The 27,927-nt window shown below is 42.7% G+C and overlaps 1 protein-coding gene across 1 annotated transcript in view; it reads right to left on the bottom strand.

Annotated features, from left to right (window-relative positions):
* Positions 1-27,927, bottom strand: part of APBB2 (amyloid beta precursor protein binding family B member 2) — a 356,971-nt gene that overhangs the window by 233,247 nt on the left and 95,797 nt on the right. Inside the window, exon 2 of the mRNA XM_065405514.1 lies at positions 7,905-8,014. The gene's annotated coding sequence lies outside the window, so the exon portion shown is untranslated. The remainder of the gene's footprint in view (positions 1-7,904; positions 8,015-27,927) is intronic.

The following is a 27,927-nucleotide window of genomic DNA, read 5'->3' as shown; positions in this document are numbered from 1 at the left end:
TAGCAGGTGGAAATACACTCCGTGATCCACTTAGAGATTCTGTAATGAGATTGCTCAGCCTTTTGATGGGTCAGATATAGCCAGACAGAGATGGGAAGCAGTGTTCCCTCTAATTTTTCTCACCCATGTGCGGAATGAATTTTGTTATGTGAACCAATATGGAGATGATTTGAGACACATGACCTTCATACTGGTGCACATAACAAAATTCACGTGGTGGGGGTGGGGCCAAGGGGTTCAGAGTGTGGGAGGGGGCTAAGGGCTGGGACAGAGGGTTGGGGTGCAGTGATGTGAGGGCTCCATCTGGCGGTGTGGACTCTGGGGTGAGGCCAGGGATGAGGGGCTCGGGGTGGGGCAGAGGGTTGGGGGGGGGGGTTAGAGAGACTCCGGCTGGAAGTGTGGGATGTGGCGTGGGGCTGAGGAGTTTGGGGTGCGAGGGTGCTCCGGGGGGGAGAGAGAGGACTCCCCCCAGCAGCATCTGGGCAGGGTGGGTGGAGAGGGGGGGAAGAGGCGCTTCTCCCCATTGCGGCAGCTCCAGGGCTGGGGCTGCAGAATAGGCGCCCCTCCCCCAGTCCTGGCAGGTCCAGCCGTGCCACCTCAGCCAAGTTTGCGGCTGGGTTCGGGCCGGGATAGGGGAGCTCTGGCTGCAGCAGCGGCACACCGCCCCCAGCCAGGTTCCTTGAGCGCCTATGCGGTGCAAAATAGGCTGCTGCGCAGCCACATGGCCACGCAGCTTACAGTGAACTTAGGGGAGACAGCCTAAAAGGCTCAGGACTTTTAAGGTAATAGAGCAGGGCTCCAGAAATGTCCAAAGACGCCCTTTCTTCTTCAGAATATGGAAATACCAGAGTAGGGAAGCCTCTTCCCCTGAATTCTGGCAGCATCTCCTCTATGGCTCCTAAAAGCAGCAACAAGGCCAGCTTTGCTGGTAACAAGCTGTCATGAGAAAGGTCCCTGAAGAGGGATGAAGAAAGTGTGGGCAGGGGGTAAGGAGTAAAACTGGATGGGGTAGCGAGAGTGATGATCTCTAGCATCCAATAGCATGGCAGACCACACCCAGTGGAATGGTGTGAGGTAGCTTCCAAAGGTCATGCTCTCTGAACAGCTCTGTTGTGATTCTTGACAGGCCCATCAAATTTGCTAGTGAGCTGCTGGAGAGGGTGCGTCATCAAGGAGGCGGCAGAGAGGCAACCTCTGTTGTACCTGGGTTTCTTCCAAACCTGATAATCAGCTTGTCTGGTGTGCTAAAATGGATTCCTCCTGTCTCGTCAGAGGTTGTTGATGGTATAGCTTGCAGTATAGAGCTGGGATGTAGACTTCCCAGGGAACACAAGAGTGCAGGGCACTGCCTGTCTGTTTAGTGGATAGTTCCATGCCTTAAAGGGACAGGTCTTCAACTGTGGCTTTCACTTCCCTGGGAATGCCCAATACTTGAAGCCATAGATCTGGCCATGGTGTCTAAAGCATACACTGATGCCTTGAAGGCCATCTTGACCACTAACTGCCCTTCTATCATTATTTCTTTGAGCTCTAGCGTGTTCTCAGGTAGGAGCTTTGATAGAAAAGATATTACTCAGTTCCACATCTGCGATGGGGTGGCCACCCTGCACAGTTTAAGATGGCCAGGCAGGCCAATTAGCTCCCTGGCTGCACCTGAAGGAGCAGCCAGGGAGCAGGGAACTAACTGAGAGCAGGCTCAGCTGTGCAAGAATAGGCGGGGCCTGTATAAAGCCAGGTAGCTGGCAATAGATAAGGACTGCTGGGAAAGGCTACAGGAAGGCAGGCAGCAGACACTCCCTCGGAAGAGGGTTGGGAGCTGGTACAAGCAGAATGAGAAGGGGAACCAGGTGTGTCAGGAAGCAGTCCAGGGAAGAAGCAGTGAGGGCTGGAAGAGGAAAGCCCAAAACTGCTGAGGTGAGGGTCCCTGGACTGAAACCTGAAGTAGAGGGTCAGTCCCGGTTCCCCTGAGGGAGTGGCACCATGGGGCAGTGAAAGGGAAGACTGCCTAGGACTGCTAGGGTGAAGGGACTTTGTTACCTCAGAAGAGGGGAACACTGATTGACCTAGCCGGAAGGCTGAGTCACAAAGAGGACACTGCGGTTCCTGGGGCTCAGAGAGAGGCTGCAGACCAGAGGGAGACAGAGAACCATAGTGTGCAAACTGCAGACTGGGTGTCAATCTCAAGAGCTAATTCTCAGAGTGACCAGGAGGAGGCATCAGACCAGAGGTGAGTGGTGCATCCTGTGGTCAGGTCAATAAGTTATATACAGCCAGTAATTGAAGGGAGGCAAAGGAATAGGATAACCCACAAAACAGGTCAAGCTGCTAGGGGTCCTTGTCATTTGGGATGCTTCGGTTCGATGTGGATTTGCCTGCCTGGCTGAGATGATCAAGGAGGCTGGATTGGGATGGGCACAGAAGTACTCAAACCCTTTTTGAGGGTCTTCATAATGCTTCTCCACTTTTTTTGTGGTGAGTGGTACCATGGCAGGTGTTTGCCACAGGGCCTTAGTGGGATCAAGCAGTCCTTTGTTTATTGGGAGGGCGATCCAGGCCAGGCCCGAAGTTGTCAATACGTTGAACAATTTATGAGATTTTTCTTGTATGACTAATACCTATTTCTAGAGTCTCTGCAATTCTCATAAGTAGTTTTTGAAATGACTTGAAGTCATTTGATGTCAGAACCCATGCCAAGGACACCACTTTGTTGGTGGCAAACTAAAAGGTTCTTAGGTGGTAGGTACAATGTTGTTGCTGCTCTGGCCTCTTCTGGCTCCCCTTGGTACTCCACCATCACCGGTGATGGTGGTTTGGCCAGGGATGCCACAGGGGAGTGTGATCTTTCTCTTCCTAGACTGGGATGGCGATCAGCTCTTAGAAGCCCACGGTAACAAGCCACAGGGATATAGAATATCAGGGTTGGAAGGGACCTCAGCAGGTCATCTAGTCCAACCCCCTGCTCAAGGGGGGGACCAATCCCCAGACAGATTTTTGCCCCAGATCCCTAAATGGCCCCCTCAAGGATTGAACTCACAACCCTGGGTTTAGCAGGCCAATGCTCAAACCATGAGCTATCCCTCCCCCGTGCCTGATATTGGCCAGACCAGTGCCATTCCTGATGCAGTGAGGGTGGCTGAGCTCTGTAAAGAGAACCACCTGGTCTTTCTATTATCTTGCCCACAGACCTCAGCAGAGGGGGTTCTCTGCTTGAAGATGGGAATGTGTGCCTCAGTGACAGAGAGAAGTACATCACCGTTAGGGGTAGTGCCAAGGTATACAAACCTCTGGGCACTGGGGTCTGCATCAGTACTGGTAAGTACAATTCTTCCAAGGGCATGTTCAGTAGCCTCAGTGATTCTGCTGAAGGCAACAATATAGAAGGTTGTTTCATCAGCACCAGAGAATCTTTTTCACTCTGTCAGGGAGGTAGGCAGTCCCTTATTATTAGCTTTCTATGATGTGTGGGCTTAGTGATTTTCTCCGCAGAGGCCTTTCCTTGTGGGAAGACACTGAGCTCCATCTGGAGTCGCTGCACTTGTGTTCAGGGAGGACTCTCTCAGTGCCGAGCCTTGGTACCAGAGGCGTCAGTGTTGGCTCCATTGGTGATGTTGTCAGCTTCAATGCTGGCCGTGTCAACGTTGGCACCTGGTATTTTCTTGGTGCTGTCTCTCTGCATTGGTTTTAGGTGATGTTTGTCTGCTAGGTGGGGCATTCAAGGAAGCTGGCTTGCCCAGTACTTGATGAGTTCTGGTACCTGTCTCCTCCTCGTATGAAGAAATCTCCATAGACTGTTCCAGCAAGTGAAAATTCAGTCACTCATCCTTTGACTTGAAGATAGCAACTGTCACATTGTGCATTTATCCAGTATAAGACTGTAGTAGAGTGTAGCAAGGCCCCCTTGCTCCTGCTTCTGCTGCATTCACAAATCACTCAGACCCTGGGGCTCAGCAATCACTGGTGCAGTTTATTTACAGCATGCGCGCCTGCCACCTTCTCACCACATACAGCTTGTCAATACGTTGAACAATTTAATACGTTTTCAGCCTTAAGGACTTCTCAGCTTCTGCACCCAGGAGGGAAGAGCTACCACTCTCCTTCTACTCTCTGGCTCCGCACCCTCCCCCCTGCCCCCCACATTCCTTTCTGCCTCTGGGCCTGTATGTAGCCCCAGGCTAATTAGGCTGGCAGCTGTTTCCCATTTGCCAATGGTGCAAGTTTCTCTAGACAGCTCCAATTTACCTCCCTTAATTGGAGCTAGCGTGCGAGAGGGCTGGCTCAGGCGTTCCTGCCTAGCACCCTGTCAAAATGACTCTTTCCCAAACAGGAGAGGCATCTGCTGTGTCCATCTTGTAATTAAATTAGCCCATTGCAGACCTTGAAGCCACAGGTTTACAGTCTGCCTGTTAAGGCACCCTGTACAGGGTGAGTATACAAGGGGGACTGTACAGGAGAGTCTCACCATCCTGCTGCAGGGGTATCGCAGCTGCCACATTCTTTGTGCCCTCGTACGGGAGCATGAGGAGGCACAGGGTGCATGTATAGCCTATCAGTTATTGCTATTCATTAGACTCTGATCTTGCACACATTAGGGACAAGCACACCTACAGTGGGATCCATACTGACATACTCAAAGAACTCAGAGTTAAGGCAGATAATGCCTTAAAATTTTTAATCTCTCTCTGGCTCCGTGACCTTTACACTTTGACGAGCTAAGAGCAAGGTAAACTGGCTTAAAGGTCTTCACTGTCCTGAGCTATTAGCCTGTATCCTTGTAGCCATTCGAAACCTAAGGAGCTGAATCCTATCCCATGAATTTAGTGACTTGGACAATTTAGGAGCTCACCATGGCACTGGAAGACAAGAAAAAGACCTAAGCCTGCAAGAGCTCCTGCAGCCCTTACCAAAATATGCAGAATCATGGTTAGTGCTTATGGTTTTCAAGGAGTTTTTCCAGAGTAAGGATTGCAGGTTCATAGCTTGGGCTCGGTTCTGAAATCCTTACACCGCACCAGGCTGTGAACCTTATTTTTGCACTCTGCTTTCCAGTCTGAGCTGACACCATTCTTTTATATAATCCCAGCCGGTAGTCACATGATTCAGTCACCTGTCCTACTCCCCACCCCCACCTCCAAAAATCCCAACTCCTGGTGATCCTTCCAGGAACTACCGGTCCCAGAAGACCTGTTCATAAAAAGAGGCTCCATTTGGAACAAGGTTGGCTGGCCCTGTCCCCTAAGAGGACAAAGACAACCCTGTTACAGCCCTATAATATTTAAACTTGTCCATTACACAATGTAATTATGACACAGGCAAAAAAATTTAGTGTAGGACCTTTAACTCATTGCAAGTATTTTATATTACAATGCAAAAAGTGGTCCCTCTACTCTTTGCCTCTCCCTCTTTCAATTATTGCATGAGTGTATTTTTTAATTCAAGTAAATTACTGAAATAGCATGAAATGAATTTAATACAAATAGTTATATGTGCAACCAAACTGATAAGTATAAAGCTAATTAAGGATATTTGAAAAATCTGCCACTAAATATTGTTACATTGTTACATGAGTATAACTGGATTAAAATTAAAAATAAGATTCCAGCTACAATTAGGGCTTGTCTACACTTACGGTGCAACTGCACTACTGTAGCGCATAGTGAAGACATTAACTACGCCAACAGGAGAGCTTCTCCCATCGGTATAGGTCTACACCGGCAGTTAGGTCAATAAAACCCATGAGCAACACAGTTATATCGACATAAGTTTGTAGTGTAGACCAGAGCTAAGACTGCAACAAAAACACTACAGAAAAAAGAGAAAACTACATTTTGTTTATAGCTGAAATACACCATTTTAAAAGAGGACAATTCTTATTTCCATCTAGTACAAAGTAACTTTTGTTAAGAAAATGGACAACTAAGTTGATACTCACAGTTAATGACCGGAACATAGATATGGCAGAAGTCACTGCAAATGAACATTCAGCCAATGATCCTGTGAATTCTTATTCACAACAGTAACATACATGTATAAAGTTATATAATATGTAAGAGTGTGCAAATGGATGTTTCCTAAGTCTTGAAGAAGAGCTCTGTGTAAGCTTGAAAGCTTGTCTCTCTCACCAACACACGTTGGTCCAATAAAATATATTATCTCACCCACCTTGTCTCTCTAATATCCTGGGACCAATGCAGTTACAACAACACTGTATACATTAATATTTAATGACATTTGAGGAGGGTTCTTTTGTTTACTTTTCTTAAGGAAAAAATGGAGTTTCAGGTACCTGAACAGTGAACAATAGTAGAAGCGTGTCAATGAAATTCAGACCCGTGTTTTTGTTTTCTGTGTATTATATTTTTGTTTGTATAATTGTAGGTACCATAAATGCTCAAGATGCACAATATTATGATGCTACAGTCCAGAAAACTATTTATAGTTCTTCCAGAGGTCTTCAAAGCATCTAGTCCGATATTGCACATGAAAGTGAGTTGGTTTAGACGTTGCCTCATACTTAAACCTATGAAAAGACTTGGGATGAGTGTACAAAGCTTCTTCCTGACTTTTGTTATGAGATAGCTATCAACTGGCTGGAGAAAAACAGCCCTAATTTGTGTCACAGGCTAAAGCTGCCTCAGTAGCCCCAAAATCAGGGGAGCACAAGAGAGGTGAGCAGGCACCATTCTCTGTGCTGTCAGGTCCGGCACAAAGCACAAGGAAACTGAGTGACACTGAATCTGGCCAGAGATGTTGATCAGTAGCCCAAGTACAAGCTCTCCTGAGAATATTTATGGCCTGGACTACACTTCAAAACTGGATCCACCTAGCTATGTCACTCCAGGCTATGAAAAATTTTGCTCCCAACACTGTAGTTAGAGCAACCTAACCCGCAGTGTAGGCGTGGCTAGGTTGATGGAAGAATTCTTCCGTCAACCTAGTTTCCGTTGCTCAGGGAGGTGGATTAATTACAGTGACAGAAAAACCCCTTCTGTCAGCGTAGGAAATGTATACACAATGGTGCTACAGTGGCACAACTATCGCACAACTATGCCCTTAATGTGTTTGGGAGGGACTTAAAGCAGAGAGAGCACTTCTAGATTGGGAAAATGAGTGGTGATGTAAATGTGTAATTTTTAACTGCCACTTAGCCCTTATATAGGCCTAGACAGTGTTAAAAAATGTGTTAGCCGATTGTGGTTAGTACCAAGATCTACCCAATCCTGACCAACTAAACCATTTTTAAACATCACAGTCTCTCTCTTAGTAGGTGCTAAGTAGTGTTTAAAAATGTTATTAACTAACTTGTGTTAGCCAATAGGTTTTAAACAGTCACTCATCTTCCCAGTCTAGACAAGGCCAAAGATAGAAACCGCAATCTGACTGGGAATTTAAGCTTAGCCTACAGATACATTTTGTATAAGGATATCTATTTCAGATAGGGGGAGTAATTTTTTTTAAACCACAATAGTTAACCCAGTCCATCCCCTCGTGTGGATGCTGTTATATCGGTATAAAGATGCCTTACACCAGTATAGATATTCCTGTATGAGAAGAGGAATAAGCTATATTGCTATACAGCACTCTTATACAGCACTAGGGGCTTGTAATGCTTTAGTCATTCCAGTATAATTAAAATGGCACAATCTGTGAGTGTAGACAAGCCCTTACACCCACAACTGGTTTTAATCGTGCTTTGAAAGAGCTGTCTCATCTGCGTGAGTTTTGTTCCTTTAATTTCTCTTTATTCAAAAGCATAAAACAGAAAGTACATGGATATTGTGTATAAAAAGATTGTATCCTGAGTCAGTCACCACTCACTTCCTTCTCAACGAGGAAGAAACATACTCCTGAATGCCTGAAAGCTGAGACAATATGAGTGCAGAAAATAAACCAACAAAATTACTTACTCTCCCCAGTTCTTTGGTGGAAAGCTTGTATGGAATGGCAGGTTTCTTCAGCCCTTGCTACTAACACCAGCAGCACTCACCCTCTGAGGACACACGCTGAAGAAATTAACCTATAAATGCAGGCGGGGGGAGAAACAGAAGTATGTCACATACAAGCCAGAAGTTATCCAAAAGCTCTTCTAAACAGTGAGCAGAGGAGAAATAAGTAAAAACTCCTGAAGATGAGAGTTCTTACAGCAACACAACAGTTGGCAGGGTAGCTCAAACCAGTGGCTTCCACTGGATTTAGAAAGCACTACAGCAATTACTTGTAGGTCCCCTTGGAAAGTGTCCACGTTAAAAATGCACTCCCTTGGATGAATGGGGGAAGAATGGAGGTAAAGGGAGACCTGGATCTATAATCATATAGTAACCCAGAAAGATGCATCCTCAGTTTGTGCATGTCATAAGTACAATGTCTCCTGCAGGAGAAATCATAGGTTGGTATGAGACACAATGACATCTAAGGCACGTAAGGTATAGTAGTTGTAAACTCAAATGGACAAATGACCTTTTAAATTATCTCCATCTCCACATCACTTTACAGATGCCTGTATTCCTTCCCATACTCCAAAGCATATTTTTTTTATAAAATTAACAATTCCCTTCCCCAATATTAAGGATCAGTATGAAAATAAAACATGTGCCTTTAAAAATTAACGCAGATGAATACCAAACCCTGAAAAAGGCAAAGTCACTAACACCAGGTTTATAATATAACATTAAAAGTGTTTTCGGTTTGGTTCTTAAAGGAACCAAGCAACTAGTCTATTTTTTGGGAAAGGAATAAATGTATTTGGAAACAGTAGTCTTGCAATCTGTACACTGTATGTCAGTCCAGATCCCAACAGCATGGTCTCTCCCACTCTAGACAAATGATAAAGGGTGAGGCTTTTGAGTACTGAAAATATATTGGAATCTTAATACAGTTGCAGAAACAAAGATTCTTTCTACCACAAATACTAGGCATTTCTCAAGTGCGGCCACTGTGATGTATGCGACCATCAGGGGCTTTTCTTGTGGCCACAGCCTCCTGGGCTGTGATGGAAGGGGGGCAAAGTAGCGGCCCTTCCCCCTCCCTGGTGCTCCTGCATGCACCGCCTTGGTGTTGATTGCTGGGGCCAGCAGCAGGAGTTGGTCCCTGCCCCTCTCTGGAGACACTTGGGGCACAACGCTGTAGGAGCAGGCAGCTGGTGAGTTCCCCACCTTCCCAGGGGCAGTGGGGCTCAGGGTTTGGGCTTCAGCCCTGGGGTGGCAAGGTTCTGGACAAGGGGCTTCAGGCTCCAGGCCCCCGTTGCCTCTCTCGACCCCCCCCCATCCACCCACCCACCCCCATTGCCCCGGACCCCGCTGCCTCCCCAACCCTCCCATCCAGGGCTTAATTTGTCCCCAGGCTTGGCAGGGCTGAGTAAGTCTCCTGTGAAAAGTGATACTTGTATGTTGTTAATATCACTTTTCACAAGAGGCATCCTAGCTAGCAATAGATACATTACAATGATTTGGACATGTATATGCACATATTTATTTGTTTTTCCTAAAGCTAATTAAGTATTTTCATAGAATCATAGAATATCAGGGTTGGAAGGGACCTCAGGAGATCATCTAGTCCAACCCCCAACTTTTAGGGGAAAGTGTGGCTACACTCCGAGGCTATCAAAAAAATTGTCTTGAGAACCCCCTAGAGACAACCCAACAACAACAGATCTACACAAAACAGATACTTATTTTACAACAAGAAAACACATGTTCAAAGTAACTAGATTTCTAGGTAGGAAGTTACCATTTCTACTTTATATCTGGAGCCAGGCAGTGTGGGATGTAAATATGATAGACCCGAAGATCCAAATCTTATTCACTGCACTGTTTTAAAGTACCCCCAACAAGAAAAATACATTTTTTCTTTAGCAAAAGCAGAACTCTAAATCAAACCAAAGTTCTGTCTGTTTTTAAAAGAGAAATGAAACCTCTCATGTCCATCTTAAAGCGGTCTTGTTCTGTTAGAAGTCCATTTACTATAAACCCCCCAAAGTACCAAAATGCAACATATCATTGGCAAGAGATGACTGACATTACAAGAACTTTTATCTTCTTAGTCACACTTCTAAACTTGATGCAACGCAAAATGAACTTAAAAAAAAAAATGGTATCACCCCTCCTAAGATGTTTCAAAGAAAAAGATCAATAGTGAAACTCATTATTTCAAATTATAGAACTTCAAATTCACTTTTTAGTTAATCCTACAGAACGTTTCATCCATTCATGTCTACAGGAAAAAACAGAAGAGAAACAAACTGCCCAACTTCCTGATCCATCAGTTGAAATCGATGTCCATAACTAACAAGAAGATTAGTCTTCAGTGTTTAAAAACACTAGGTTATACGCAATACAGCATTAAACTTCAAGCTATCATCAGGTGACTGAAGATTTTTCTCTGCTTTTGACTAGGTCCATCTACAGAAAACATTTTTGTTCAAGGATAAGAGCTAAGGACCTAATCCTTTTAACACTTGCGTACTTGCTCAACTTTATACACGAGTAATGATTTCAAGGGGACAACTCACGAGTATAAGCAGTTACGCATTTGTGTTTGCAGAAATAGAGGCCTAAGTCTGAAGACCATCAAGTTTAGCCCTCCAGGTTCTAAAGATGAAACCCAATCTACTATACACTGAGCCCAACCAAACTACAGACCTTACAACAATAATTTATTTTTTAAAAATAAAAATGGACAGATTAAAATGCATTTCATGTCTATAACTAAACATGGAAGCAGGAGCGCTGCCAGCTTTTCTGCCGCCCTAGGCGGCGGAAGGTCCCGCCCCGAAATGCTGCCCCCCACAGAGGCGGCGGAAGGTCCCGCCGCCGAAATACTGCCACGGTCGCCGCCCCCCAAATTGTAGCGCTGTAGGCGACCACCTAGGTCGCCTAATAGGTTGCGCCAGCCCTCCATGGAAGCAATAAAAAAAAAGCTTAAACAAATCTGTTGTGATTGAAAATTTATAAAACAAGATTAACACCAACACCTCTCAGTTCAGGATTATTTTCATTAGTAGACAGCAGAACAAAGAAGCACTACAGATACAAATCACCATACTTCCCTAAGAAACAAAGAAACACCAAGTGCACAAAAAAACCAGTTAGGGTTTTCCAACCATCACTTCCATAGTTAGCCAACGACAGATTTGTTGAAATTTCCCTAAATTTGGAAAGTGCACCCATAATGTGGTGTAATTACATTCAGCACCTTGAATTTAAAAACCAGGATAAACAAGATAGGTTGGGGGCATGTGCCCACATAAGGAGGAGGGAGAGCTATTAAATGATGGCTCACCAGACCGTCTGCAGAGCTTGGTAACAGAACTGACCTTTTCAAACTATTTCTCAGAGTTTTCCAAGAAAGGGCAATAACATTTGGCAGCAAGTCACAAAGCAAAGCTTTCTCAAGATACACAGGGGGTCAATTCAACGGTGCCAGAAATAATGGTGTAAGTTCCTGAAATGGGTGTAAATGCACACTCCATCTTATATCCTCCTGTTGACTACTCTTCAGGCTACAGTCCTCTCCCCCCGGCCTGCAGTGTACACCCACCTTCCCGCATGTCATTTACACCACTATTTACTGCACCTCTGAACTGGGGAGGTTTGAAAACAATTAGTGGAGGAGGGAAGAGAAGAAAAAAAATTTTTTTTTGCCCCTGACTACAAACCTTAGTCTCCCAAATGGGATCCCAGACAGCCAAAGCTGCAGCAAGGTCAGTCTCCCAGACCACACAATCCAGGTTAATTCAATTAATGAATTAGCAGTACATTGGAAGACAGATAATATGCAGTTATTGATATCCTCCATAAAAAAAATTAGCAATACTTAGCACTCACAAATGACCAAACTGGAAGGCCAAGTACATATTGCTACAAATCAACTGGAGTGACTTCGAGAACATACTTATAAAGATGGCTACCTCTGATTTTAAGAGGTTCACCACTCTCTTTATTAAGGGGATCCCTTCTCTGGAGAAGTGTAAGGAAACTACAGAAAACTCAAAATCAGGCAAAATGTTTTCAAAAGCTGGGATTCTCAGTGATCAAAGAAACCTGTAGCCCAAATGAATGAGCCACTGAGCAATACTGAAATGACAGCATATCAGCATGGAAGATGACCGTATGTGTTACTGAATTTCAGTAAGAACCAGATGGCAAGGTTAAGATTTGGGAGCCATAACCACTGTAAGATGTTGGAACAAAGGTCACTTTCTCAATGCCCTATAAACAGTGGGGTAATTCTATACGAAGAGATATAGGCTCCACACTTATTTCTCAGATTAATGTGAAATAACTGAGGTTAAGACGAAACTTGCTGATGAAGGAACCACTGCAGCTATTCTCCATGTATTTTTCTTTCTAACTATACTTGGTAAAAACGGTATGTTCTGGGGCAGTGAAACTTCATCTGGTTTTAAGAGAAAGGAAGAAAAGGAAACTTGAAACATTTTCTTAGCTAGCATAGATAAACGTAATTCCGTTGACTTCAATGGAACTATGCCAATCTACATCAGCTGAGAATCTGGGTCTTTATTTTTAAATAGCAGTTTCTGTTCATAACCCCTGTGAGGCAGCTGTAGGTATTTCTCTGATGCTGTCCGATGAAGAGCAGATAGCCAGTGTTCCAGCAGAGGTCATTGTTGAGATACTATCTGTGGTAAATAAAGAATTCTCTTCTGCTTTCTCCCTCAAAGAGACGGTTTGTTGGAAACAGCAGGGCACAGTCTGTTGGCACCAGGGAACACAACAATTGTTAAGAGGGACAATGTCACCTCTGAACCCTTCCTCTACCCCTGTAATGGTTCCCTATATCATATCATATCTCTGTGCAGGAGGAAAGGAACTTGTGAAGGGAGTTATGGCTTGCACAGTAATCATAAATCTGCCAAATTAATACATACTGCACGTACGGGCACTTTGGCAGGGTTCCAGTGGCTCTGGAAACCATAACATTAGATTTCCTGACTTTTGTTAAAATCTGAGCTATAATTATGAGTTATTGTAGGAGGGGTTATATATATATATATATATATTTTTTTTTTTCTGTCTGCAGTATCTATACGAATAGATATGTACACAAACTTCTCTCTCTCTCTCTCACACACCACACACACACACACACACACACACACACACACTATTTATGTTATCATCAGAATGGATCACGCTTTTCTGTTTAAGTAGCCTGTGATGTCCGCATTTGAAATTGCCTCTGGATATTGCAACTGTGCTGGGTTTTTTTTTTTCCCCCCACTCCTCTAATGAACAACCCCCCCCCCCCCCAAATTAATAAAATGGAGGGACGAGTGTGTCCACATATTGTCAATACTTAACAGCTACTGGATGATTATTTATTTGGGGGATGAATTGCTCTCTCATTCCCCCTGAATAATTTATTATTTTAAGTTCTAAATGTAGTAGGGGGGTTTTATTTGGGTTATTTGTTTTTGTTTGTTTTGTTTCAAGAGTTATTTTTAACTGTTTTCATACAAACTCAACTATTTCCCCATACAGCAGGGGTTCTCAAACTGGGGGTCGGGACCCCTCAGGGGGTCGCGAGGTTATTACATGGGGGGTCGGGAGCTGTCAGCCTCCATCCCAAATCCCGCTTTACCTCCAGCATTTATAATGGTGTTAAATATATTTTAAAAGGTGTTTTTAATTTATAAGGGGGGGGGTCACACTCAGAGGTTTGCTATGTGAAAGGGGTCACTAGTAAAAAAAAAAGTTTCAGAGCCACTGCCGTACAGGAACCTGCCAGACATATTAACAAGTTTCACTTCAATTTGACATAAGCAAAGGATTCTTCCAACGTAGTGAAGAGTAAACCTCTAACTTCCACACTCAAAAGAATTATAGGAAAGCTAAGGGCAAGGAAAATTGTTGTCACAGCCTGAAGAATTTCCTGTCATTTCTAATATGTGCCTTTCTCATTGGAAAAAAATACTCAGCTTCTTTGAGAACAGCCTGTGCCAAATATTCATTAAACATTAGACAAACCTTCAAAGGCAAGCATTTTACATATTAATACATTTTGTGACCTAGAGAGCCTAAAGGAGAAGAAAGAATCTATTTTATGCTGTTTTTCTTCCCCTCACTAATTTTTGTTGCAGTTAAACACACTAACTTTTGAAAACAGGCTTTCATTTCTCCCTATCCCATTTCAACGTATAGGAAGGAGAATCTCCCTTTTTTGCAACAGTGACTAAAACGTTTGAGGGATTTCAGAGTAGGTATTACTTTATTTATATATTTTACAAACACTTTTCAGTAATCCCAACCCCAAAAGTTCAAAAATGAGATTTTTTAAAAATAATAAATTTGGGGTTTTTCTGGATTTTGGGCCTTTCAGGTTCACGTTTTCAAGTTTTTCTCTGCAATCATGGGGACTAGAAACACAGGGTTTTGTTCGTTTGTAAATGAAAACTGAGATTCTCAAATAATCAAATGGCTCAAGGAGCAAGGATTTAAGAAAAATACCAAATATCATGAAACAATAAAATCACTGTAATTTCTCCATTTAGTGCTGCTTTACACATAAACCCCAATTAGAGCTGGATCAGATCCACGTTTGGACCTAGTGTCCAGAAGAATGGGTCACTCAGGCTATGTCTACACTTACAACACTGCTGCAGCGCTTCAGTATAGACACTTACTACAGCAACAGAAGGGCTTTCTCCTATCACTGTAGGTAATCCACCTCCCTGAGAGGTAGTAGCTAGTTCGACAGAAGAATTCTTCCATTGACCTAGCACTGTCTACACTGGGGGTTATTTCAACTTAACTATGTCTCTCAGGGGTGTGGAGTTTTCACACCCCTGAGAGACATAGCTATGCCGATGTTACTTACCGGTGAAGTCCAGCCCTCACAAACCTATATCCTTGACATGGATGCACAGTGAACTGTCTATCACATGACATCACCATGTTCTTCAACTGCTTTAAAGTCTGAAGTGGAGCAAAAGAAGATGCCAGGTGCTCTATGCATTTAGGATAGTTAAAGTTTGTAATTGGTTCTTGTGGATGGCTACTCCCTGGACCTTTAGTTGCTTCTGAATTTACTGTAAATTTACCACTCAAGACACCAGGCATCTCTGCACAGTGCTCTGGAGTACACAAATTTCAGAGCTAAAGTAGAGGGGTAGGGGACATTGATCCAAACATTCTTGAAAAGCTGCATGTTCATGTACTGTTTCCTCTCTTCACCCCTGCCTTCCCTTCATTACCTCAAAACACTCCTGCTTGACAGGGCACTGTTCTGGTTTTCCATGGGGGACGCGGGACTTGTCACGTATGATCGGGCACTACCACCTACAGCTCGGCATGCACAAGATCACGTATTCGCTCCCGTAGCACCACAGTACAAAATGAGAGACTGTAGGGTTGATCCCCTTTCATAACTCAGTATCTGCTTCCCTGAGAAAATGGAAGGTACATTTTTTATTCATGGCAATAGAGTGCTGACGCCAGATCACCCTGGTCCTGCCAGATTGTGTGCAATCAATCAAATCCTCAAATTCTGATTTACCCATATAATAGCACACGATAAATCATTACACCATCAGGCTGACTCTGCTGCTTTTAGTTATATTCTACTAGTAAAGGAAATTAAGAAAATACATTTTGAGACACCAGCCTTGGGAGTCAAAGTTTCCACTATTAATTAAATCAAGCTTCCTAATGCTGCACCAACTATTCAAGGTGAGAGGACTGTTTCAGAAACATAGCTGCTATTCTGTTTGAAGGTCTTGGTGCACACATCAAATAGAAAGCAATACATAAGTGGTGCTCCATCTTTTCATATTGTGGCCCATTTATTAAGACAACCTCCCATTCCAAATTTCACTCCTTCCCTGTAGGAACGGGAGTGCTTGGTTATTTATGAATGACACCAAGACAAGATGAAAAACAAATCACGCTGATGCTATAGTTTATAGCTACTTTATTGCAGTCCCTGCTTTTTGTATTGATGCTAATTACCCCTTTTTGGATGTAGGGCTTTACATTAATTAGGTTCGAGTATCCCCTCCTTGCCTACACCCCCCACTGCTCTAGTCTCTGTTAGTCATTTTGAAGTTTGGGTCTATTACTTTTCTTCAATTTTGGGGTCATCCACAAATGTGAGTGCAGCTCAACTTGCACTGCAATACCACCAATAAAAAAACAGACAGGGAGAAGATGTTGCAAAACCGTCCCTGTAATCTTTAAAAGACAGGCCGACTGATTTGTCATTACTGTGAAAAGCAGCTTATGGACCACATGGAAGCGCACCACCAAACCAAGAGTAGTCCACAGATCACAGCCTGAGAACCATTGCAATACACATTTTCCCAGTGGATGGATGGTAGCCAGGCCTTATTTTGCTTCCATCTGTCTCTTGTGATCCAGGCTTCAGAGCCCACAAAAGCTTCAATTATGAAAAGACTCCCTGTTTCCACCTCAGCAGCAAAACAATTCTGCTTTGGAAACACTCTGAAGGCTAAATCAAAATTCAAGAGAAATAAAAAAAAAGTGGAAATAAAATAACTTTGATCAAAATATATGAATAAAGTGGCCTTGGAGCTTTCAGCTAAAAATCCAGCTCTTGCCAGCTCACAAAATATAGCAAGATCTGATTGGATAGACAAGTATTTCAATAAATGTGAGAAACAAATCCAGAATTTGTTCTCTGCCTGAAAGCAAGAGTGAGGAATAAAGCCCTCAGGGCTCACGCTTATGTAGATGGCAGAAAGCAAGCACAAGGAAATGAGGTGATTAGAGATGTAGCTGTAGAAGATGTTTATTGGAGAGAAAAACATCCCCAAAATGTCCGAATTCTCTTGGCAGACCTACCATACTTGAGAGACCAGATTATATTGGAGAAAGGCAGTCCTGAGAAATAAGTAGTCAGCTCACACTCACCTTTTCCGCTGCAATCCAAGGCACCACTCATGTGATAAACACCTACATCACAGCAGAAGCTGATGGCAATGAATAATGCATGAGATCTAGTCACTCTACCACATATCAGACCCCTGGGATAAAGAGACAGCTTTTTATTTTGAGTCATCATTCTCATTACCCCAGAGTATAGACGCTCACTCTAGTTATTTTCTCTCCCTCTCCATCACTCCAGTTTGCATATGCAATTGTCCAGTTCTAACTTGATGAATTGCTGTTGTATACAAACTGTGACCACTCAAACAAAAATGTAAAATATGCTCTTGTACAAAGACGGTTAAATATTATTACTCATTCATCTTAAACTAAAATCACCCAGAAATTAAGAGAAGTCAGAAATGCCATTTTTCCAGCAAGCCACTCCTTTTTGCCAACGTTTCACAGAGGATGTGCTTGCCTATAACCGAGCCTTAAAACAATAAATATCACAGAACACAAGTTAACACAGGTTAAGGATGGAATTTCTGCCTTAGCTGAATGCAAGACACGTTATTGAAAGTGAACTGCAAAGTTAAAGTGAAAACTGAGCTAACCCCATATTTACACACTGAATGTTATCTACCAATGCACCAATCACCACAGTACTAGGCACAAATGCTCCCACTAATTAAGCTCAGAGTAGCATTCAGCACAGATATATATTATCCGTATAGTAAGAGTCCATGATTGATACCTGTCTGTGTGTCACTGTGAAGCCTAGAATTCCTGTTGAGTCAGCATGAAGCGATGGAAACAGCTACAAGCATGGTTGTGAGCTCTTTTCGTTCAGAATATCAACAGATTCAATCATCACTAGGATTCATAGTCTGTTCCTGTTCAGTTTTTAAGTTCTCAGCCATTTTGACTTTACGAATTACACCTATGCAACAGCAAGGCAGGTAGCTATGCCATGCCAAGAATCCTAGACTATTGTTACATTAGAGGTAGTTCAACCAATCACCAACCTTATGCTACAGTTAGTTTGCATGCAAAAAAGTTGTATGAGAAAGACTGCACAGATGGTGCATTACTTGGTCCAACTACTACAGTTCTTCAAAACCACTGACACAATACAACCAGTACACACAATAACCCCAAACACATACAACCCCTCACCACAGCATACGCTCTTCATTCACCACTTACACAAGTCACCACAAAATCACCCAGCGCAAACCCCAGACATAAATCAATTACAATCCGCACACACAAAAACTCCAAATGCACATAGCCCCTCATCATACCATACACCCATTTGCCACCCACACAAAATCTCCCAACACAACACACACACACACACACACACACACACACACACAGACCCATTCTCACTCATACTAAACATAAAACCATAAATTTGAGCAAGCAAGCAGTGGGTCATCTCTACTCACTAATATCTACTCATAAGTCTCCCTCACCCAATGGGAAGTTCTCCAGCACTTCCTGGTGCACTCAACACATCCTGGGACTATCATTGATGGAACCCTATGAATCTCCTTGGGGCAGAGGTAGGGACAAGTTGTTGCTGTTGTGTGTGACAGTGCCTAGCACAATGGGGTCCTGGTCCATGGCTCGTAGACACTCCAGTAATACAAATAATGAATAGTACTAATGGTGTCACAAAATGAGGCATCCTGGGATGTTGGCAAACCAGGAAATGCCAGAGGATGAGTCTGAATGTACCACACAGCCTATGGTTCTGCACATATTCCTGTCCTTTACTGAATTTTCACACTAGTCTTGAAGTTCACTTGTAAGGCAGACTTACTGTGGCATGGGGAGACTATTTGCTTTAAATATCTGTTTTACACAGATATTTATTTCTCATAAGGTTAGATTGTTTCACACTATTTTTAAAATATGTATGGAACAGACAGACTGACGTAAGTCCAAATTGTGGCACTCCTAAGTCTGCACATTGTTCAATTGCAGAAGCAGGGAAGTTAAATCTGCGCTCTAAGAAATCATCATGAAATTGGTGGAAAAAATGTGTAAGGCACACATGCACTAAATAAATTAACGTATCAATGTATATTCCCACAAAGACACTTCAGGTTGTTGTTCAGGCTTTTCACTGCAGAAGAGACCAGTTTATTAGGCCTCTCCAGCCCAGTCTCCATTTCTCCATTATTATTTGCATTCCAATAGCACCTAAGAACCCCAACCAACATCAGGGCCTCACTGTGCTAGGCAATGTTCAAACACATAATAAGAGGTCATCCTTAACCCAACAAACTTGCAATATAAATAAACAATATGAAAATATTAACCCCATTTTACAGATGCCAACTGAATCATGGAGAGGTTGCGTGCCCTGCTCAAGGTCACACGGTTAGTCTGTGATAAAGCCAGGTTATGAACCCAGATCTCCCAAAACCCAGTCCCAGTCACTTAACCAAAAACCATCCTTCCATCCAATCTCCAAGCTGTTGATCTGGTTTTGTGACTGCCTGTAACAAGGGACAGGTCATCAGTGAAGGGAGTGATGAATCAAGGGAGAACCAGTGGACCTGGGCAGGGCCGGCTCCAGGCACCAGCTTAACAAGCAGGTGCTTGGGGTGGCCAAGGGAGAGGGGCGGCACCTGTGGCAATTCGGGGGCGGTAGGTCCCTCACTCCCTCTAGGAGCGAAGGACCTGCCGCTGAACTGCCGCTGCCGATCGCGGCTTTTTTTTTTTTTTTTTTTTTTTTTTTGCTTGGGGCGGCAGAAATGCTGGAGTCGGCCCTGGACCTGGGAGTGGAGAAGGAAAGAAGAGACAGAAGGAGAGAGAAATCAGGAGAAAGAAGGGCAGAGTCCATAGAGAAAAAAAGAGGAAGAAAGGTGCAGAAAACCAAGAAGGGAGGGATGTATCATAGAGAGGCAAAGAAAGCGGGTCAGCAATGAAGAGAAATGACGATGTGGGAGCTCTACAATGCATGTAAAGGCACTTGTCTAATACACCTGAGTGACAACTTGCAAAATTCTACTATGAAACTTATATTTTTTAAAGGGCTAATTTTTTTTCAGATATAGTACAAAAATAAGCCTTCAGCCAAATTCTGTTCATGGCAATTTTTATGGTAAAGTTATAAATCCTTGAAAAACAGAGGATAGGAGAAGACCATTGTTGGTTCTTTAACTGCACTTGTGAAAAAAGTACAGCTTCTAAACTCATACAGGGCTCAGGGCTCCAAAAAATATCTATAAGCCTTCCCTGATAACAATAGTAGTTTCTTAGTTCTATCGGAGGGACAATCTTCTTTCATAAAACTGCTGCAGAGGCAAACTTTTTCTACTCCACAAGTCTGGGTCGCAATGGACATTGAGCGAAGAAAGACTATGCTAATGCATTTCCACTCCCTGCAGGATTCAATGCAAGAATGTGTACACATTTTAATATATCATCTACACATGGGATGGCCAACTTGTGGCTCTGGAGCTGCATTCGGCTCTTCAGAGGTTAATATGCGGCTCCTTGCATAGACACCGAGTCCGGGGCTGGAGCTACAGGTGACAACTTTCCAATGCTCACTGTTCAACCCCTGCCTCTGCAACAGGCCCTGCCCCCACTTCACCCCTTCCCCCAAGGCCCTGTCCCTTCCAGACCCCTTCTCCGAGCCTGCCACGCCCTCGCTCTTCTCCTTGCCCCCCAGAGCCTCCTGCGTGAGGCACAGGGAGGGAGGGGAGGCGCTGATGGCGGGGCGGCTGGCAGGCGGGGCGGGGGAGCTGATGGGGGCTGCTGACATAATACTGTGGCTCTTTGGCAATGTACATTGGCAAATTCTGGCTTCTTCTCAGACACAGGTTGGACACCCCGATCTACACGCATGCTTTAAAATGTTAAGCCAAAGCTGTTGCTTGAGGTAACTTTCTGGTAAGATCACAGAAATGGGATGGGTTTTGAGTACAGTCTTCTATTTAAGTAATTTTTGTTTTTAAAAAGCTGGAAAGGTCAGTGAGGACTAGGAACATTTCATGCTCAGAATAGCTGGTGGTTAAGAGAAATGTCCTTATTTAGCTTACTGCTTTGTTAATCGTCTTTGTTGGCTGACTCACCATCCAGTGCTGATATCTCTTAAGGAAGTCCTTATAAAATACAGTGGGGTTGATCATGCAGTCCTCACTCAGATAAAAATACTCATTGATGTCATTTTAACCAAGAAAAGACTGCAGGATGTGGGCCCAGTATGGCATTTGCACCATCAGCATCGTAACAGCTCTCTCTGGCTGATATAGGGAAAAGGCCCATCATTCATTCAAGCAAGAACCTGAAAGAAGGAAAGAATTGAGCTTCTTGATCATCTTCAACTGCATCTCCCTACAGCCATTGTCAAGAGACCATCTACATATAGAAATCAGTTTGAAGAGAGTCAGTGAATTACATCCCTTCCAACTATCTCTTACTTTAAAGTAAGTTTACCTCTCCCCTGCACAAACCAAATCTGTAATATCAAAATTCCCACTGACTTCAGTGGTGCAGCTCAGTCCCGCTGAAGTTCTCACTTTCTTATTCTACTGTGGATTGTTTACATAAAAATGCAGACTCATGAAACTGAGATTATACAAAATGGCAGCCAGTTTACAGAAATTCATTTTACATCAAATTACACTTTGTGCACTATTTGTCTCATGACCCTCATTATTTTAGACCGTCGCCTCACATGTCACTCTCTGCAGCTGAAAGACATGAGGACTCTGTTTAATGTGTTCAGCTGTACCCAAGAGAGGAGAAATTCTGCAGTTTCTCCTAGAAAGAGTAATGATTAATCCCCACGGCTGGAAAGCATAGCTTCCATGGAAGAGAAACGAGGGAGCCAATTTAAAAGTAACTTGCGTGCAAAATATTCAAGCATCCATAATACTAATAATAGTAATAATAGCAACCATTTGCTAATGTAAACTCAGAGTATGATCTTTCCATAATATGAACTACTTCTGGGAACTTCAGACAATAGTCTACTCAGGCAATGGTGAAATTTGGGATTTATTATAGACAAAACTGCTATTATATTACTACATTGGTTTTTTGGTTGGGGGAGACACAAAACAATGGTTACAAGAAAGCTGACACCTGGATCTTCCACAGACTTTAATGGACATTGCGTTAGGCCTTTCTGGCAATCGATATAACCCTTACCTGAACAGTCCAGTGATTTCAGTGGTTTCTAAACAAGAAGTATCATAAATTTTCCATGAGGTAACAAAAAAAAAAAGTCAATAAATTTACATAGAAATGTAACCAGCATCATGTAGCCTGGTTTTTTAAAAAGAAATATATTTATAGGTCACATTTTTAAAATAAAATTTGACTTTGTGAAGCAGAGTATCATTTATTTCCCTAACTTTAAGTGAACTCTAGCATGCTATCCACACAATTACAGCCATTAGCCTGGGGACTCCATTTTGACATTCACAGAAGATATGAGATGTTAAAGGAATCCCATGCCAAATGAGTACCTAGAGGTTACCTGCTTTGTCACAACGTAACATCTCTCAGAAACTACTGTTCTTCATATCTAATTGCACTACCAAGAAACGTGCCACGACCCCACAGATCAGGATATCACAACTACTCAAGGTTAGCCAAAAAGAAAAAAAAACAGTGGGATCACTACTTTATCTTATTTTCTCCAACAAAAGTGCAATTTTAAATACTTAGACGGAAAACGCAAGCATGCACCAAAGGCTACAGTGCAAACTTATATAAAGAAATACAATCACATTACACCTACAGAGTAGTCAATAAGACTGCAATATTTGTCAATGTGTTGAATTTTGAGATGTTCATTCAGGTTCTCTTGAAATTCTTTATTCCCAAGGTCTTGAGAGCTGGCATCTACTTAATGAATAATTGGTACATCCAAGGTTTCAGAGTAGCAGCCGTGTTAGTCGTATCCGCAAAAAGAACAGGAGTACTTGTGGCACCTTAGAGACTAACAAATTTATTAGAGCATAAGCTTTCGTGGGCTACAACCCACTTCTTCGGATGCATATAGAGTAATGATTAATCCCCACGGCTGGAAAGCATAGCTTCCATGGAAGAGAAATGAGGGTTTCACTCTATATGCATCCGAAGAAGTGGGTTGTAGCCCACGAAAGCTTATGCTCTAATAAATTTGTTAGTCTCTAAGGTGCCACAAGTACTCCTGTTCTTTTTGGTACATCCAACACTCACACATGATAGGATGAAGTTATATCTTTGTTCACCTTAAAAACTTTATTGAACTGCCACTCCAGTTGGGAAAAAAAAGAAATATTTACATACACTAGTAAGTCACTACAAGTAAAATAAAATCTGGCAATATGATTAGCAGAAAGCGGTGAAGTGGTTAACTGTGTTAAAGGGTTATATTTATGTTCAAGTCAATACCAGCGAGTTGAATTACAGAAGCTAACATGTGACAGTGATATTGTTGAGTCTGCAGTCAGACTGCAAGACAACATCCTGTATATTGTCAAGGCTACTTACATAAGAACATAGGAAATGCCATGCCAAATCTGACTAGTGGTGTATTTACTCCAGTATCCTGTGTCTGACAGAAGCTACCGCCAGATGCTTCAGAGGAAGGAGCAGGAAACACCATAGTGGACAATTATGGAACAACTTGCCCTAGTAATATAATTTTAGCTCCCAGGACATCTTTCACATACCTCCCTATGTCATTTACAACCAAAAGAGATAAAAACTTTTCCCCTCCCCCACTTTTAAATGAAGGTTTAGTTTCTAGAGTAATCTGTGGGAGGACCTGAAAGCCTTATAATTTATTTATTTAGGCTCTCCTAGGTACTGGAAAACTGAATGGCATTTAAACATGCATTACCACAACAAAAGAGGAAAATCTCAGCTACCAGAAAGCACTATGCTTCTAAATTAAACTCAATGCTGGAGTTCATTTGCTTTCTCTCCCACATGAAGATTTTGCCTAATACACAGTGTAGTGCTTAATCCTAATGCCCTAGCAATTCACAACACACCCAGTTGTGCTGTGCCGGGAATGCAAACTATGCTAAGCATTTTGCCCTCAGGTACTACAAGAATTTCAGCAGCCATGGGCCATAAAATTTGCTCAGAAGGGCAAGTTAACCAACAATGTAGCAAAAATGTAATCTCATACCCTTAGGTAGAAGGTTTTAAATCTTATTAAATGATTACAAATAACAGATGCAAGGTGTGCAAAAAATAAGGTACCAGTTTTTCTTGCTTTTATGTACTGATCCTTTCAGGTTAAACTGTGACAGATATATATATATTAGTATTAAGCAGAGAGTATGAAATTACATATTTTCCTTACATGGATATTTTATTTTTATTTTTTAAAAGATGGATTCTCTGCAGCAACAAGAAATACATGTGTAACTTCCAATTCAGATTGTGCTGGATGCACATAGGGTCTGATTATGCCTCCATTAAAACAAACTGGAATTTTGCCATTGATTTAATGGGATCAGAATTGATCTCATGTCACTTTTTCTTTAAATGAAGGTCTTCCACATAAATCAGGAGTTTACTTATTACTTATTATTAAAATTACTTATTATTAATTATGTACATAAGAACGGCCGTACTGGGTCAGACCAAAGGTCCATCTAGCCCAGTATCCTGTCTACCGACAGTGGCCAATGCCAGGTGCCCCAGAGGGAGTGAACCTAACAGGCAATGATCAAGTGATCTCTCTCCTGCCATCCATCTCCACCCTCTGACAAACAGAGGCTAGAGACACCATTCCTTACCCATCCTGGCTAATAGCCATTAATGGACTTAACCTCCATGAATTTATCTAGTTCTCTTTTAAACGCTGTTATAGTCCTAGCCTTCACAATCTCCTCAGGCAAGGAGTTCCACAAGTTGACTGTGTGCTGTGTGAAGAAGAACTTCCTTTTATTTGTTTTAAACCTGCTGCCCATTAATTTCATTTGGTGGCCCCTAGTTCTTGTATTATGGGAATAAGTAAATAACTTTTCCTTATCTACTTTCTCCATATCACTCATGATTTTATATACACCTCTATCATATCCCCCCTTAGTCTCCTCTTTTCCAAGCTGAAAAGTCCTAGCCTCTGTAATCTCTCCTCATATGGGACCCATTCCAAACCCCTAATCATTTTAGTTGCCCTTCTCTGAATCTTTTCTAGTGCCAGTATATCTTTTTTGAGATGAGGAGATCACATCTCTACGCAGTATTCAAGATGTGGGTGTACCATCGATTTATATAAGGGCAATAATATATTCTCCGTCTTATTCTCTATCCCCTTTTTAATGATTCCTAACATCCTGTTTGCTTTTTTGACCGACTCTGCACACTGCGTGGACGTCTTCAGAGAACTATCCACGATGACGCCAAGATCTTTTTCCTGATTCGTTGTAGCTACATTAGCCCCCATCATATTGTATGTATTATCATAGTACCTAGAAGCCCCAGTTATGAACTGCTACACCAAAGGTAGTCAATAGACAGATCGTGGGCCAAATCCAGATCACCAGTCACCTTTGAATGAACTGCAAAATCCTTTTACTTATTATTATTTTTGTATTATTTTCTCTGGAGTCTGGACACTGACTATACCGTGACCAAGAAATTTAGACATTGATAAAAGTAATTGACTACCCGTGTTACACCACTGTGCTAGGTGCTGTACAAATACAGAACAACCACCTTTAGAGTGTGCCAACTTCATGAAGCTTCAGAACTGATTGCTACATTCATTCATTCTCCTGCTCATGGAGCATAGAGCAAACATTTCGGATCACCCATTGCAAGTGAGCCCGGTCTCTTGCCATTGTTGCGGCCTGCTCTATATTAAGGCTGAGGTGAGCTAGGTCAGAAGCCACAACATCCCTCCAGTGTGTGGAAGGCCATCAGTGAGGTCTTCTCCATCCAGCTTTTATTGGATCAAATGCATAAAGCTGGCTGGCTGGTATGGACTCTGGCATACAAAGCAGATGGCCACGCCGCCTGAGCCAGCACTGAGTCACTTGGGAAGATGCTGGAGGCTGGTAGCTCTGATGCTGGACATCCTCATTTGTAAAGTGATGAAACCACCATATGCCTTCAATAGGTCATTGTTGTTTCAGGTGGAAAGCATCCAGCTAGCGCATTTGCATTTCTGTGGTGGCAAAGGTTTCAGAGCCATACAAAAGGACAAAATCCAGGGCTGCTTGATAGATATGCATCTTAGTCCAAATAGCATTGACACCACAGAGGCTTCCAAAGCGCATGCATAACACCAGTAGCCCTTACTGATTCATGTTTCATGTTAGCAACCTCCTTCCTTGGTAACAATGGAGCCACAATACCCAAATACGTTGACCGCTGCTATATTCATGCTACACTCACTACACTGATTGTTTTAGTGTGAGTGTATCACTGTTAAAAAGGTAAAACTGGTGGGGTGAAATCATGGCTCCACTGAAAACATTCATTGGCTTCACTAGGGTTATGATTTCACACAAGAAGGTGAAATTTAACCACTGATAACACTCAGAAAAGATTTTTACACACTTCAGAACAAAAAGAACATTGTGAAAATAGAGGTTATAGGGGTTGATCTAAAGCCCACTGAAGTCAAAGGAAAGGCTCCCATTGTTTTCAATAGGCCTTGGATCAAGTCAATAATGGGAAGCTCACTTCAATCTAAACTACGGTGACAGGACCAACCTCTCTAAAATTTTCTTTTAGGAAGCAAATTACAGCACAGCAATGTTCATTCAGGGCTTCATTCATGTTGGGTAAGTCTACACTGAAATCGGGAGGTGGCGAGGAGAGGGGGTAATTGCAGCACATGTAGACATACCTGAGCTAGCTTTAATTAGCTAACAGATACTAATAGCAGTGAAGTTGTGGCAGCACATGCTGTACCAGCCTGCTCAGAAGCTTATTCGGACAGCTAATTCACACTGAAGACCATTCTGCTGCGGTTTCACTGCTATTGGTACACTGCTGTCTGGTCTACATATTCTGCAATCACCCCTCTTCAACTGCAGTGTAGACATATTCTTAGGCCTGGTCTACACTAGGGGGAGTGTTGATGTAAGATACGCAACTTCAGCTACGGGAATACCGTAGCTGAAGTCGACATATCTTATTCCGACTTACCTCCCGTCCTCACGGCACGGGATCAACGGCCGCGGCTCCCCCGTCGACTCCGCTACCGCCGCTCGCTCTGGTGGAGTTCCGGAGTCGACGGGGAGCACGTTCGGGGATCGATATATCGCGTCTTAACAAGACGCAATATATCGATTCCCGATAAATCGATCGCTACCCACCGATACGGCGGGTAATCTGGACGTACCCAAAGTGTTGTCAGCTGCCTTCTACGGTAGGTAATGCCAATGAAGGCTAGGGATCCTGGCTCTGCAGTAGCATGACTTCTCCTAGAATTGTGCAAATATAAAGAATGTCTTGCCTAATAAATGCCCTGATTTTAGAAGCTACATTTATTACTATTTTAGGATACTTTTCTGATTGCTTTATGGCTACAGGAGTGTTTGCATTCTTGTGTATATTTTAGCTGAAACAGGATACTTGCTTTTGTTTCTTAAAAATAGGACCATATCAGCTCTTTCAGAGCCTTCATGGTTCATCAAGACTGTGGACATCCACATGGTAAAGTTTCTGTACTGTGTTTAAACTCTAGAGCCAAAAAAGCCTTCATGATGTTAGTAACACAGCAAAGCTGGTACGAAATACAGATAAAATTAAAATGCTAAAAAAATTACCATGGATAAGCGATAGCCAAGATTTAATCATGAATAACTTGGCTGTTTTTAAAAAAAATATATATACACACACACACACACACACACAGTAACATTTTCTCCGAAGGGGCTTGATCCATAGCCCACTGAAGTCAATAGGCTGCCTCCCATTGATTTCAGTGGGTTTTGGAACAAAGCCAAAAATCAAGGGATTGTTTGTCAAATTTCAGTACAGATTCTATGATATATTTATGTCTTCTCTGAAAATCTAGGTCACAATGGAGAAAATGACAGACCTAGATTTAAGATGATACTATTTGGTACCAATAGAGTTAAACATAGAAAAGTGAAGG

Source organism: Emys orbicularis, chromosome 5 (genome assembly GCF_028017835.1).
Source record: "Emys orbicularis isolate rEmyOrb1 chromosome 5, rEmyOrb1.hap1, whole genome shotgun sequence".
NCBI lineage: Eukaryota > Metazoa > Chordata > Testudines > Emydidae > Emys > Emys orbicularis.
The sequence above is the reverse complement of the archived record's forward strand: the minus strand, read 5'-3'. Positions and strand labels throughout refer to the sequence as shown.